Raw genomic sequence first — 14,958 nt, forward strand, 5'->3', positions numbered from 1 at the left:
AAAAACAGTCACAGAACAAATAAAATACAATCTGAAAAGTAAAAAACTGAACATATACAAGACAAAAAAGTCAAAGGCTTCTTATGTCTAAATAGCTGAGACAAATTCTAAGCTTGTTATTAAATTAGGTACATACCTTTAAAAATAACCACCAAAGTAACACAATTCTAATACCTTTAAATGTCTCTATTGTTTAAAAGCAAGGATAATAAAAGACATAAAAGAAACTACACAGACTGAGCAGTTTATAGTCATGTATATAAATATATATGTAATATCAATTAATGAAAAAAGGAGGCCATGAATTTGAAGGAGAGCAAGGAGAGGTATACTGCAAAGTTTGAAGGGAGGAAAGAGAAGGAGGGAATGATTTAGTTATACTATAATCTCAAAAATGAAAGAAATGGTTTTTAGAAAGAAAATACAAAGAATATGCCATTCCATACTGCCTAATTGAATATTATTTCTCATCCAAACCATGACTCTTTGGAGAGTGAAAGATTCGCCAATAATTCTACCAGAACACTAGAATATATTTAGATGTGTATCTTTAAATGTGTGGTTCTTCCCAGACATACAAAGTAGTTATCTTACTTGGTCACATTGTAAACAGAATTGTGAAATTACAGTTGAGCAAGACCCCAGATCTAGACCATAAGAAACAGCAAGCAAATTAGTTGGTTAGGACTGATTTGGAAGTTAGGCAAATCTGAACACCCTCCCAAAGTCATGCGTTTAGTTTAATGGACTATTTCAATAAGGTCACTGGTAATATAAAATAAGGACAATGTAGTGATGTTGGATACAATGAGAATTATCAACCAGAGTTAAAATATATTTAAGTATATATGTTAAAAATTGTATGTACAAACTTCACAAGAAGGGAAATTCCTGAAATGGATTAAAATGTGTCTACTCCTTGAACATTAAAACCTACTTAATCTGGAGGAAGTCTTCTCACTAAAATAGAAAGAAGATGGCCATGAAACAAAGTGAACTAAACATTGTAAAAAAACAAAATAATGTACAAGCAGCGTTGACACAATTTTTTTACTTATTTTTTTTATGTGGTGTGTATATAATCTATGATTCTGTATCACATGTCTGGTGCATGTATATGGACATGTGTGTATTGGGTGGGTACATGTGCCTGGCTTTATGTGGGCTCTGGGGCTTTGAACTCAGGATCTCACACATGTATGGTAAGTTGTTTTTACAGTTAGCCATTTCCCCAGCACCAGCATAAAAAATTTACAGAACTTAATATACTTCTACCAGCATTGGCACAAAAAGCATGGATATATATTTTATACTACTTTAAAAAGTAATTTTACATTTTAAGAAATTCACATTTGGAGGGGCTGTAGAAGACTTAGTGGTCAAGAGCACTGGTTGCTCTTCAAGTGGATTCTGTTTCAGTTCCCAGCATCCACTTGGAAGCTCACAACCATCTGTAACTGGAGTTCCAGAAAATACAAAGCTTTCTTGTGGCCTCTGCTGGCATCAGGGATGTGTACTGTACATAGACATACATGCAAAAAAAAACCACATATGCACATGAAATATAAGCAAATAAATATCTTAAAGGAGAAAGACATGCACAAATCTCAGGATCAGATAACTTTATTTCCCAGTGTATACCTTCATGTTCTTAGTGAGTAAGCAAAAATCTTCTAAGTTACAAATCTTCTATCCATCCTCATCTCTGTTTTAAAGTCATGATTTCAGCATAATTTAAACAAAGAACTTTCCCCAGGCAAAGCTCATATAGTATCAACATCAAATACTGCCCAGAAAACTGGATTTAAATAAACAATTTTCAAATGATTAACTTATCACAGGTCAAATAAATCCCAAAAAGTTTGTTAAAAGGTGTGGCTTTCTTATTTAAAAGTATTTACACTATTGATTTTTAAATATATCATGATTATGTTCTTGGAGATGTACTATCTTCCTTGATTTTTTTTTTTTTATCCTTGTGTGATTGGACACCAGATGGCCTGGGAATTGAACCTGGATCCTCTAGAACATTAGTCAGTGCTCTTAACCGCTGAGCCATCTCTCTCCTCCAGAGTACTATCAATCAAGAAAGTTTCTGCATGAGAAGAAAAATCATTCATTACTAGACACAGCAAGCAAAAAGTGGGAGATAAATGGGATTTATGAAACAAGAAGTGAACAGTACCACATGTCCTGGGGAAATGGGTGACCTGAGCCATCACTTTTCACTTTTAAAATTATAATGTGCATTATGATTTTTTCATTCTCATGGACAGTTAATATGATATTAGGTGACATTTTTCATTCTCACAAGTTGATAATATAGTAGAAAACTTTATCCTTGATGCACCCTTTTCTTAGTAATTTACAAAACAAATCAACATGCTTCAAATGACCCTTTTCATATGCCTCCTCTATAAATACGTCACAAATGTAATCTCATGCTACCTACTACAACTTACTTAATTTAAAAAAATCAAACTTACTGTTGATATTGAATTTGTTCTGGATAATTCACTTATTAACTGCATAGCCCTGACTACATCATCTTAGTTCTCTGAGCTTCAGGAGTTTCTCCAGGAAGAAAGGGAAACGATTTTACAGTTTACCAAGCATGAGAGTAATCCTGTTTGCTCTAAGGAAAACACAGGGAAGGAAAATGGACAAGTGGAAATCGTCAGTTTTTTACAAAAGAAAAAGGCAAAAGATGATGCCAGCAACTGAGATGACACGAAGGCTGTTTGATCAGCACCAACTCCTCCAGTGTTCTTCCTAAACAAATTAAAAGGAGAGGGAATGACAGAGGAGGAAAACAAATAAAACTGAATAGCTACCACAACCCACAGCAGAGTCAAACCATGAAGTTTAACTGTGGATCAGCCATCCCCACTGGGATCCACCAGGTCCTAGTGAAAATGTCTTTCATCCATGCTCCTTCTCTTCCTCTCTCCTTCCTCTCCTCTCAGGCTCTAAGTCTTCTTCCTCCTCCCCTCCATCCCACTCCTTGTGCCAGGATGAGTTCTGAGGTGTGCTTCGTTATCTCCTGCACTCTCCCTTCTCTTTTTAGGCATGTGTTTTTTTAATAGTATGTTCCTTGTGGGTTTTTTTTTTTTTTTTGGCACAGGGAAAAAGAAAAAAAATTGTTTTATATTTCCTTTCTTTTGGAGACTACCAAAACCATTTTATTGCAAAGAAGCACTGCATCTTTTAGCAAAAATAAATGGGAAATGCTGGTTAAGCAGCAGAGAAACTGTATTTAAGAAGAGATACTTCTCTGACACTGGATAGAGGAAAGAGCAAAGATGGACAAGTCATGACTTGACTAGTATCCAATGAGAGCACTATTCTAGATGACGGACCGAAAGGGTGACCCCTCAGTTAGGGAATGCCAGTAGTTCTTGCGATGTCTGTGTCCCTCTGTGGCACACAACAGCATCACTTCTGGTTTTGGTGAGTATGTATAAGCAGAACAAAAGGACTCAGAAAAATTCACTGGGGCATGCCATGAGTAATGGCATGCAGGCACATGCACATTTCAAGATGAGGGGGCATATGGGGAGGAAGGAAGACAGTTTCTTCTCAGAATAAAAATAAAAGTGGTTTAAAGAAGAAATAAACTACTTCCTACTTAATTTGGTGGAATGAGGACAGATCAATAGTACATTAATGCGTCCTTGTTGATATGACATGGACAAAAAAGCTAAGGATCCCAAGGTCACCACTTAGAATCAGGTGACATCAAGGAGCATGCATCAGTCAAGAAAGAGCTGCCAAAATGGAGGCCTCATTACTCTAAGAGTACAGCAAAAGCTGTCAACTACTGCAGACCATCAAACTGTTATTGACAAGTAAATTGATTCATTAAAATGAGAACACTTTGAAAACAGTAATAATTTATAATTCATTGTAATGTTTAATTCTGTAACATGTTTTCTTTGTCGGTTAGCAATCTTTACATTTAAAATGAAAAAAAAAGTATTTTTTGTTTTACATTAACTGTTTTCTTTTTTTTTTTTTTTTTTTTTTTGGATTTTCGAGACAGGGTTTCTCTGCGTAGCTTTGAGCCTTTCCTGGAGCTCACTTGGTAGCCCAGGCTGGCCTCGAACTCACAGAGATCCGCCTGGCTCTGCCTCCCGAGTGCTGAGATTAAAGGCGTGCGCCACCACCGCCCGGCTTACATTAACTGTTTTCGATCAAATAATTAATATTGTATCTCCATAATCACCTAAAATCAAAGAAATTATCCTGTTGTACCTATTTCTTTGCAGTGAATTAACAATTGAACCACAGCTGTAGATCTGATTTGGACATGGGAAAGAAAAAATTTCAGAGCAAAAAGTGATATAACTGAATATCCAAATCCTTCAATTTATGAAGAGACAGAGAAGGTCCAGAAGGAAGACAGTTGAAGGCAATGTTATCACTAAATCTGTCATCCAATAATATTCCCCTATCAAAGTGATATCACTGAAATGCAAATGATTTTTTCCCTTTCTTTCTTCCTTCCTTCCTTCCTTCCTTCCTTCCTTCCTTCCTTCCTTCCTTCCTTCCTTTCTTTCTTTCTTTCATTTCATATCATTGTTCAAGACAGGATTTCTCTGTGTAGCTCTGGATGTTCTGGAACTCTCTCTATAGACCAGGCTGTCCTGGAACTCAAGAGATCCACCTGCCTGTGCCTCCCCGGTCTTGGCATTAAACACATGGGCCTAAGGCCGAGCTTTGCTTCATAGGTCTTCATCATACATAAAAGCAACTACTATTTTACCATTTCATTTTGTTCAGAGTGTTTATGAAGATAAGCTGGTTGAATATATTCTAAGAACAAACAACTGTTTTGCATGTTGCCTGGTATAAATATTGCTTGCTTTTGTCACAAGCTCTGATGAAGACAGAAGAACTCACAGGTTATAGCTTTAAGGTTTTTTTTTTTTAATTTAAAAATAGTAACCAAAATTAAAATGAAACATTAAAACCAAAACATCATAGATGGATAAAGCTAATAATCACAAATAAATTTAATTCTCTACTCATACAAATTTTCATTTTTCTGGACTATACTTAGCCCTATATTTGCATGCTTTCTATGTCTGGAAGTCTCTGAGACTATGGTAATGCTCCTTACTGAATAAGGAAAGTGATAAGAGACCAGTGTACCTGAAATCATCAAAAGAGACTAAGAAATTGATAAATTGATTTCTTTTCAATATAGCAGTTCTAACCATTAAAAAATTCACATTGGAACACCATTGCTAAAATTGGACATGAAGAAATTTTTAGCCATGAACAGCATGAGGACAGATCTCCCAATTACATTTTCCTAATGTTGATTAGTCATTTCCAATCTGTGCAAGATTTTTAATAGTAAGTTACCATCTGAATTTGGAAAGAATATGGCCTGGCTTCACTTTCTTCCTAAGAATTTTTTTCCTGGTAATTTTTAATTTTGACTTTTTTTTTTTTTTAAGAAATAAAATGCTGGATTCCTGAACTCTGACTAATGTTCAGCTGTGGGTCTCTGCATATGCTGCCATCAGTTGCTGGATGATGCCTCTCTGACAACAATTGAGCTAGGCACCAATCTGGTTACAGGAGATGGCCAGTTCAGGCTACTCATCTACTATTGCTAGAAGTCTAACCTGGGCTCATTGCCATAGACTTCTGGGGGTTTCCCCTGAGCCAGGTTTCCAAGCAACCCCAAAATTCCCCCTCAGCGCTCTCCCACTCCGTGACTCCCAACCTGATTGCTCATGTTCCCTTCTCCGCCTGCCCTAAGTCTACTCAGGAAATCTCTTCTATTTCCCTTTCCCAGGGAGATCTGGGTGCCCCCCATGAACTCTCCTTATAACCTAGTCTCTCTGGGTCTGTGGATGGTAGCAAAGTTATCCTTTATTTTACAGTGAAAATCCACTTATGAGGACTCACTCATGTTTGTCTTTATTGGTCTGGGTTACCTCACTCAGGATTATATTTTCTAGTTCTATCAGAGGAGAAAGGAGTATAGGAACCAGAATGTTGGTCAAGGGCGCCATGGGAAGGCTCGCACAATAAACTAACCTGGACTTATACGGGCTCGCAGAGACTGAACCTACAATTAGGAAGCCTGCATGAGACTGACCCAGGTACTCTGCATATATGATACAGAAGCCTGGTCCTCTATGGGACTCCTAACAGCAAAATGGGGCTCTCTGACTCTTTTGCTGGTTTTTGAGACCCTATTCCTCATACTAGGTCACCTTGCCCAGCCTTAACATATGGGGAGGTGCTTAGTCATACTGCAACTTGATATGCCATGTTTTGTTGATACTCATAGGAGACCTGCCCTTTCCTTGAGGGAGCCAGAAGAGGAGGGGATTGGGACATAGGAGTGGAGAGATTGGGGAGAGGGGCTGGGACGGGAGTATGGGAGGGAGACTGCAGCTGGTATGTAAAATAAATAGATGAATAAATAAAATGACATGTACCCCCTCAAAAAGAAATAAAGTGCCTTAAAAATATTTACAGTTACATTTCGCTTGTCAACAATAAATTCTAGCCTGAATTACTGAAATACACAAAACACATACTGAACTTTAGACATTTTTTAGGAAATAGACACATTTTGTACGGCATTCATCCATGTTCTGTATATTAATTGAGCATTCTGCACTGGTAGAGCCATAGGAGGCAATACAAATATTGTGTATAGGCTCTCCAGTCTGATGTGGGGATTTGAGAATGCAAAGAAATAATTGTAACATCAATAAAATGGAATCTACGATATCAGAAAGGAAAAAAGAAACAGGAAAAATGAACTATCTTCAGGTATTTCCAAATGTTTTGCTGTTTACTGAAACTTATTCCCTCCTTAGTCCATATGTTAGAATTGTGAAGTAGAAAACAAGAAACATGTTGAAAAGATGGTATCAAGTCAAATTATGTTGCTCTTGGAAGACTGAAGCAAAGAATTTATATTATTTTAGCTAAAAATGGGACACTTTGTGCATTATTCTTATCAGTGATAGTGAGGAAAGAACCTTGTGCCTTGTGCATGTCAGGCAAGCATTTAAGAATTTTAGAAGTATAAGCCCTTCCCAAATAATTCTTAAGACACAATAGCATTAGATAGATAGTAGGATATAAGAAATAGTGGTTTAGAGACTTCTATTTCTACAGTAACTAGACTGCAGGCAAGAAGGTGCTGAATAGGCTGATGGGAGGAAGGCTTATTACAAGAACATAGCAAAGTGTATGTTTCCTTCATGTCAAGAACAACCCCGAACATGTCATTTCTATTATTTATTCATTGAAGAGTAAGTATAAAACCACATGTAACCAAATAATTCTCAAATTCTGGGATATCTTAATTAGTAATGTTCTACAGAGGACAAAAAAGTTAAGAAAGGGTTAAACAAATTGTCTAATCACAGTGAATGTCAGGTACATATTGTATAAACATTATTCTTCCTGAACCTATACTATGATCTACTTTGTTTTTATAGACTAGACTAGAATAGACTAATTGGATGTGGTGGGTGGAAACTTTGAGAAATGAAAACTAGTCATAAAGCATCGGGGTACTGAAGGATTATAAAAACTACTTATTTCACAATTAAATGTTCAGCATTTATTGAGTGCTACAGAACACTGCTGTCTGGATAAGGAATAATTGTTTCTGTCTTAAACTGAGCAAAGCTGTCATTACTCAAAGGAAATCCCCTCACAAGATTGGGCTACCTAACATACCCTCCTGGAGAGAACTCACCAGACCCATGGAGCACAAGAGGGATACAACAACAGTCTCTATATTTTAATAGTTCATATAATTCTTACAAATCCTAAAAAAAAAATTCTCAACTCACGAAAGTGTATAATGAGATCACTGCAGAAAATAAGACTTGGAGGCACAATTAGGACAGGAGCAGAAAAAAGATAAACCTTTCTTGTGTTGGGGAAGAGTAAGTGTTTACGTGCAGGTGTACTCAGCCAAGCATACATGTGTATGCATAGGGCAGAGGTCAACTTCGGGTGTTTTCTCTGCCTCAGTTCATGAGACAAGATCTCTCACTGGTCTGGACCTTAGTGTTTTGGCTAGAGTGCCTTGGCATCCAGCCCCTAGAACCTAGCCATCTCTAACTTAGTTACTGGGGATACAGGAATGCTGCACCATCCCAAGCTTTTATGCCCCGGCTACAGAATTTGCACTCAAGTCTTCATGTTTGTGCAACAAGCACTTTACCCATGAAGCCATGTCTCGAGCTAAGACAATTATTTCTTCTCTGCTCCTTTCATAATTGCTCTCTGTGCCCTGAGCTAATCTCAGTACCTAGTACTTGGAAAGTTGATAGAAGAATATCTTCAGTTCTAGACATAACAAGACAATGACTCAACTTTAAAAATAAAAATGGTAATGGGATAACCTTTTTACACCAGAAGAAAATAGAAAGTATGAGAAGATGCAGGTATCCTGATAGAAAAGGCAAAGCAGCCAGGCGGCGGTGGTGGTGTACACCTTTAATCCCAGCACTCGAAAGGCAGAGGCAGGTGGATCTTTGTGAGTTCGAGGCCAGACTGGTCTACAGAGCGAGATCCAGGAAAGGTGCAAAGCTACACAGAGAAACCCTGTCTCAAAAACCAAAAAAAAAAAAAAAAAAGAAAGAAAGAGAGGGAGGGAGGGAGGGAGGGAGGGAGGGAGGGAGGGAGGGAGGGAGGGAGGGAGGGAGGAAGGAAAGAAGGAAGGAAGGAAGGAAGGAAGGAAGGAAGGAAGGAAGGAAGGAAGGAAGGAAGGAAGGAAGGAAGAAAAGGCAAAGCATCTTAAGAATTTCACTGTGGACCATGGTCCATCTGGGCATCCCCACAGATATCACATCTGGTGCATTGGCTGCGGCATCTATTGCTGGAAGGGTACTGCCTATGAAACTGTTACTCTGACGTCATTTAAAGGCTACAGGCATTCAATCAGCTATGTAGGAAGAGTAGTGTAACAACAGTGATTACACAGCTACACTTTGACCTGGCGAACCAGTCATTCTAGATTAGAGAAGATGTTATTCCTCTACAGCAGCAGTTCTCAACCTTCATGCCTTCCCTTTATATGTGTATTCTTTAACTGTAGTGAAAGGCTCTTTTCATTGGCAATTTACTAAATATATAAAAAAGAATCTTACAAAAGGAATTTAGCTGTGTAAATCTAATCATTTTTGTGTTGTAAACTTGAGGCAGTGAAGTGAGGGGCACTTCTGGGGACAGATTTTGAAAAGAATACTAAAAAATGAAAATCTACAGCTATAATAGTTCAGTAATGCATCGGATTAGCAAAGAAGCTTGATTTCTAACAACACTTAAGAAAAATCACACTCCAATTATACTTTTAAAACACATCCTAAATAACTCGATGCACGTAAAAATGCTGAATTACTTTGATTACAAACACACATACTATGAAGCAGCCTCAGGGAATACTAGGGCCCTGGAGGTGACAAAGCACACATTTGCAACATGGAATACAGAGGAGAATCTCAGATGTAACTGGTGAAAAATGAGCTTTCTGACAAGGTTATTCAGACACCCTGATAAAAATAATGTGTGTGGCCAGTTCCAGACTTGCTGCCCATGATGCTGAGCCACCTTTGCTTGGTCAGTTATTTCTTCTCTTCCTTCTCTCTCCCCACATCCTACTGAGAAGGTCAAGGCATGAGACTACTTCCAAACCTAGAGCCTGTGACCCTTCTTTCTTATGTGTTCACTATGACAGGTAAGCTGCTTCTTCCCTTTCCCATGCCCCTCTACCACCACCCCCATCCCACAAGTCCAGGTCCAGACTGGTGGACTTAGAACTTGCTTGGTTCAAGAGCCACCTATGACTGGTAAGGCTCTCATTTCCACTCCCACAGTTCCCTACTCTCATTGCCATCCTTTATGTTTACAGGCCTAGACATATATCTCCTAGGAAACCTGATCATCTACCATGATCAAATTGGCTTTATACTAGAAATACGCCATTGTTTTAACATAGACTTAAAGATAAAAAAAAAAAATCCCATTAAAATCAGGAACAAGAAGGGCTATCCACTAGTCCCTTTCAACATAGTGCTGGAAGCACTAACTGGAGCAATAAGGCAAGAGAAGAAAATGAAAGAGATACAAATAGAAAAAGAAAAATCAAATTAACCCTATTTGCAGATGATTTGATATTATACATAAGATACTGCAAAAAATCAACCTGAAAAATTCTAGAAATAATCAACAATTTCAGCAAAGTAGTCAGGCACAAAATCAGCTAGCTTTCTACACCAACAACAAACACACTGGGAAAGAGATCATGGACACAATCCTATTTACAATTGCATAAAAGACAAAAACTATATTAGAATAAGCTTATCCAAGAAGGTAAAAATCATGTACAGTTAAAACTTCAAATCTCTGAAGAAGAATATTGGAACATATGCTAGAAAATAGAAAGATGTCCCATGTTCATGGATTGGTAGACTATTGTAAAAATAAGCAACGTACCAAAAACATTTTACATATTCAATGCAATGCCAGTAAAATAACCACAATATTCTTCACAGAAAAAGAAAAAAAATTGAAAATTCATATAGAATTAGGAAAGGCCCAAGAATTCTAAAGAAATACTGAGCAAAAGACTAAGACTTCAGAGATTGCCATCCCATACTTCAAGATGTGTTAAAGAGCTACAGTAATACAAACAAAATAGTAGTAGCACAAAAACAGACATGGAGACTGACGGAATGAAACAGAAAGCCAAACATGAATATTGTACTACAGCCACTTAAAGTTTGACAAAGATGCCATAAATACATACTGGTGAAAAGACAGCATCTTCATCAAATGGAACTGAAAAAAATGAGGTGACCACAAACAGAACAATGAAAAGAGATTCAAATCTAACAACCTGCACAAAGATCAGCTCCTAGTGGGTCTTAAGACCTCAATTTGACACCTGCAATGCTAAAACTGCTGGAAGAAAACAAAAGCAGAAGTCTACAAAACATAAGAGTTGAAAAAGACTTCCTGAATAGGACTCCCATTTGCTCAGGAATTAAATCTCACAATCAACAACACAACCTCATAAAACTAAAATACTTCTGGTCAAATAAGGAAACAATCAACTGAGTAACTAAGGAACTCCCAGAATGTGAAAGACATTGTCAGATAAACAGTTGACAGAGAACTAATATCCAGAATATACAAAGAAATCAAAAAAATAAAATAAAATAAGTCAAGGAAACAAATGACCCAATTCAAAAATGTGCTAGGGATCTAAATAGAAAGCTCTCAATAGAAGTAATAAAAATAGCTAAGAAAAACCTCAAAAACTGTTCATCAAGCCAGGCGGTGGTGACGCACGCCTTTAATCCCAGCACTCAGGAGGAAGAGCCAAGCGAATCTTTTTGAGTTCAAGTCCAGCCTGGTCTACAAAGTAGGATCCAGGACAGGCTCCAAAGCTACACAGAGAAACCCTGTCTCAAAAAAAAACAAAACAAAACAAACAAACAAACAAAAACCCTGTTCATCATCCTTAGAAGTTAGGAAAATACAAACTAAAACAACTTTGAGATTTCATCTCATGCTATTCTGGCTAAGGCCAAAGAACAACTAACAAAAAATGCTAGGAAAGTGATAGAAAAAAGGACCTAAGTTCACTGTTGGTGAACTGCAAAGTGGCTCAGCTATTCGGGAAATCAGCACAGAGAATTCTCCAAGTCTAAAACTAAAATTCCCATATGACCCAGCTATAGCACTACTTAGCATACATCCAAAGGACTGGATAACTTAATTTACAGATACTTGCTCAGCAACATTCATTGCTACCCTGTTCACAATAGCTCAATAATGGAAACAACCCAACTGCCCTCTGTCAGATAAATAGATAATGAAATGCATTACATACACACAATGGAATACTATACAGCAGTCAAGCAAATAAAATCATAAACTTTGTGGGTAAATGGATAAACCTACAAAAGATTATATTGAGTGAAGTAACTCATATCCAGAAAGACAGATACTGAATGTTCTTTCTCATCTATCATCCCTAGCTCAAAATACTCAGATGTAAGTATATAATGGAGCATCCACCAAAATCAGGAAAATATAAAGGAACCATGGGGGACAGATGACAAGTCAATAGTACGATTCAGGTGATATGAAGTGGAAAATGTTTTTATTTTTTATAATGCCTCATGGAATTTTATTAATTTATATTTACCTATAATTATACACAATACACAGAAATGTACACACACACACACACACACACACACACACACACACACACACACTCATAACCCTAAGAGAACTTATTCCACTTAGGCTGATAATACATTCCCTAAGAAGCACAGACTAACAAAACCTTAGTACCAAGCATGAGAAATTTCCTTTCAAATGGTAAGTCAGTGAAGTCCATGTGATTCGCAAAACAATACAGACTGTTGCTTTTGCCCTTGGTTGCCTCTCAGAGGCTGAAAATAAGTCCCTAATATTTTAAGATGCCATACACCTATGACACAAGACTTGGATCATTCAAGGTAGAACTAACTTGAAAGTCTCCTTCTCACAGTCTTGTTTCCATTGAACCAGAAAATACCATGCAAGTGACCAAGGGAGGGGAACAATCAATAGTCCTACCCAGCAAAGATAGCTATGAACCACAAAAATGACCAAATGGCAAAATACCCCTAAAGGTGTAAAAAGGGGGACTCACATATTGATTGGTAGCAGTCAACAGTTGCCTAACCAGACTCAAGGCCCACTCAACAGGAGTGAATTCATCCCTGGTATTAGGAACATTGCCAATGAGGTCACTGATCTTAGAAGAGAATCTGCTAATCAAAATTTTGCTAGATAGGCACAATTCCCACCTACATAACTATCACCCTCATCAAAGAAGCCTCTCTTTAAAGCAAATGGAGGCCAACACAGAAAATCATAAGTAGATACAATTTACAGGTCAATGGATCGTGAGGAAGCCAGCCACAATGGATACCACTACATCATAGCTCCTGAATCATGGCTATCTGCTAAGCACTTATTTTGTTTCATTTGTAACTATTACACAGCCTTATAAAGAAGGGAAAAATATCTCAAAAGAATATAACAGGATGCAGAGGTAGGCAGATCTTGTGAATTCAAGGATAGCCTATTCTACAAAGTGAGTTCCAGAACAGCTTGGTCTGTTAAACAGAGAAACCCCCATCTCAAAAACAAACAAACAAACAAACAAAAAGAATATAATTTATATTACAAACAAAACAATCAATGCATTTCATAAATTTATCCCTTTTCCCATTTTAGCAAGAGTGTAGGTGTCAAAATGATGACTCATACTGCACAAGTTCTCCAAACATTTCATCTGGTAGCTTCAATTGTACCCTATTTACAATGAAATCTTGATTTGCTGTAACAAACCATATAATTTGCCAATTTAAAAAAATATGTTCTTCAATTATATTTTACTAAATCATTAGACAATTCCATTGTGATCTATAGTTTCCCCTCTTATCTATAACATGGTCTAGATTTTAACCACTTTCACACAACTGGCTTACCTTCTTTGTACAGAGAAACAGGAGAGCTAATGTAAATCGCTAAAAATACTATGGTGTGGGTAGTCACAGTAAGCATCTTTCATACAGGTCTCTGGCCAGAAAAAAAAAGTGTTATTCTTTCAGGATCGTGTGTGTGTGTGTGTGTGTGTGTGTGTGTGTGTGTGTGTGTGTGTGTGTATGTGTGTAGGCTGGATGACAACTTTATGTGATATGCCTTACATTTGCCAGTGGCCTCACCAATGAGGCTAGGCTGGCTGCTTAATGAGCCAGAAGTAATCCTCTGTTCTCATGTTCTCAGTATTGGTATTACCAGTTCACACCACCATGCCCAGGTTTGCCGAGGGTATCAGAAAACAAACTGAAGACCCCATGCTTACAAGGCAAGTGCTTTACTGACTTTTCACCCTATCACCGGTGTTTTTGTGTTTTTATATAAGAAAAATAGTTTTACCTATATCAAGAAATTCATATCACATAAAATTTTATAAACATATAGAAATACAGAGAAGTTAGATGTGTTTTCTTTAAAAATTATCAAGCATGTAGATTGCTCATAGTATTCTAAAAATTACACAATACTGATCTCTTTAACTCACTCCCTTGACCAACTGTTCTCTGTAATAAATGATTTTGGTGCAAATCATTTTAGTGATGACATTATAATATTAAATTAATTTTGGCTTATACTTTGTTTTTTATTTTGAGACAAAACTCAAGTATTCTAGGCTGGCCTCAAACTTGTTATATAATTGAGGAGTACCTTGAACTTCTGATCTACTATCTCTACTTTCTGAGTTACTGGGAGTATGCATGCTCTAATCAGGATTATGTGATACTGGTTATTAAACCCTGCACTTTGCATAGGTTAGAAAAAGTCTATTGTAGCTGGAAGCTTAGTTACATTCTATTAACTGAGCTACATCCCCACCCCTCCTCCACAATTAATTTCTAATCATAAGCATTAAATTAAAAATGAGTGATGGTGAAATTTTTCTAACACACACACACATGCACACGCAGATTACTATATCCAAATCCTAGTGTCCCATCCATAGGTGACCACACATATATATGTATATTAAATAGGATGATAGGATGGTTGGGACTTTCCATGTTCCTAAACTTATTCAATGATGTGACACAAAGTATGTAATACTGCCCACTAATACTGCACACTACAGCATCAGGAAGCTCTTGCATAGAGCAGATGTTACAAAGTAAAAGTTAAGAAAATGAAGTTTAATAAGGTAGGAAAGTGAGAAATCAATCAAGATAGTGTTTTCTTAATAATTAAAACAGTGAAAATGAGACAATATCAACAAAATGTTTAGTTTTAGTAGCAGCACTTTTATGTTTTACAAACATTATATGACTGTTAAACAAGATATAAATGAGGCATCGAGGGGAACAG

General features: G+C 37.1%; 1 protein-coding gene across 5 annotated transcripts in view; it reads right to left on the reverse strand.

The window, feature by feature from the left end:
* The window catches only part of Mettl15 (methyltransferase 15, mitochondrial 12S rRNA N4-cytidine), a 170,457-nt gene that overhangs the window by 103,257 nt on the left and 52,242 nt on the right, over positions 1-14,958 (reverse strand). The gene's annotated exons all lie outside the window — the stretch shown is intronic.

Source organism: Peromyscus maniculatus, chromosome 4 (genome assembly GCF_049852395.1).
Source record: "Peromyscus maniculatus bairdii isolate BWxNUB_F1_BW_parent chromosome 4, HU_Pman_BW_mat_3.1, whole genome shotgun sequence".
Classification (NCBI taxonomy): Eukaryota; Metazoa; Chordata; class Mammalia; order Rodentia; family Cricetidae; genus Peromyscus; species Peromyscus maniculatus.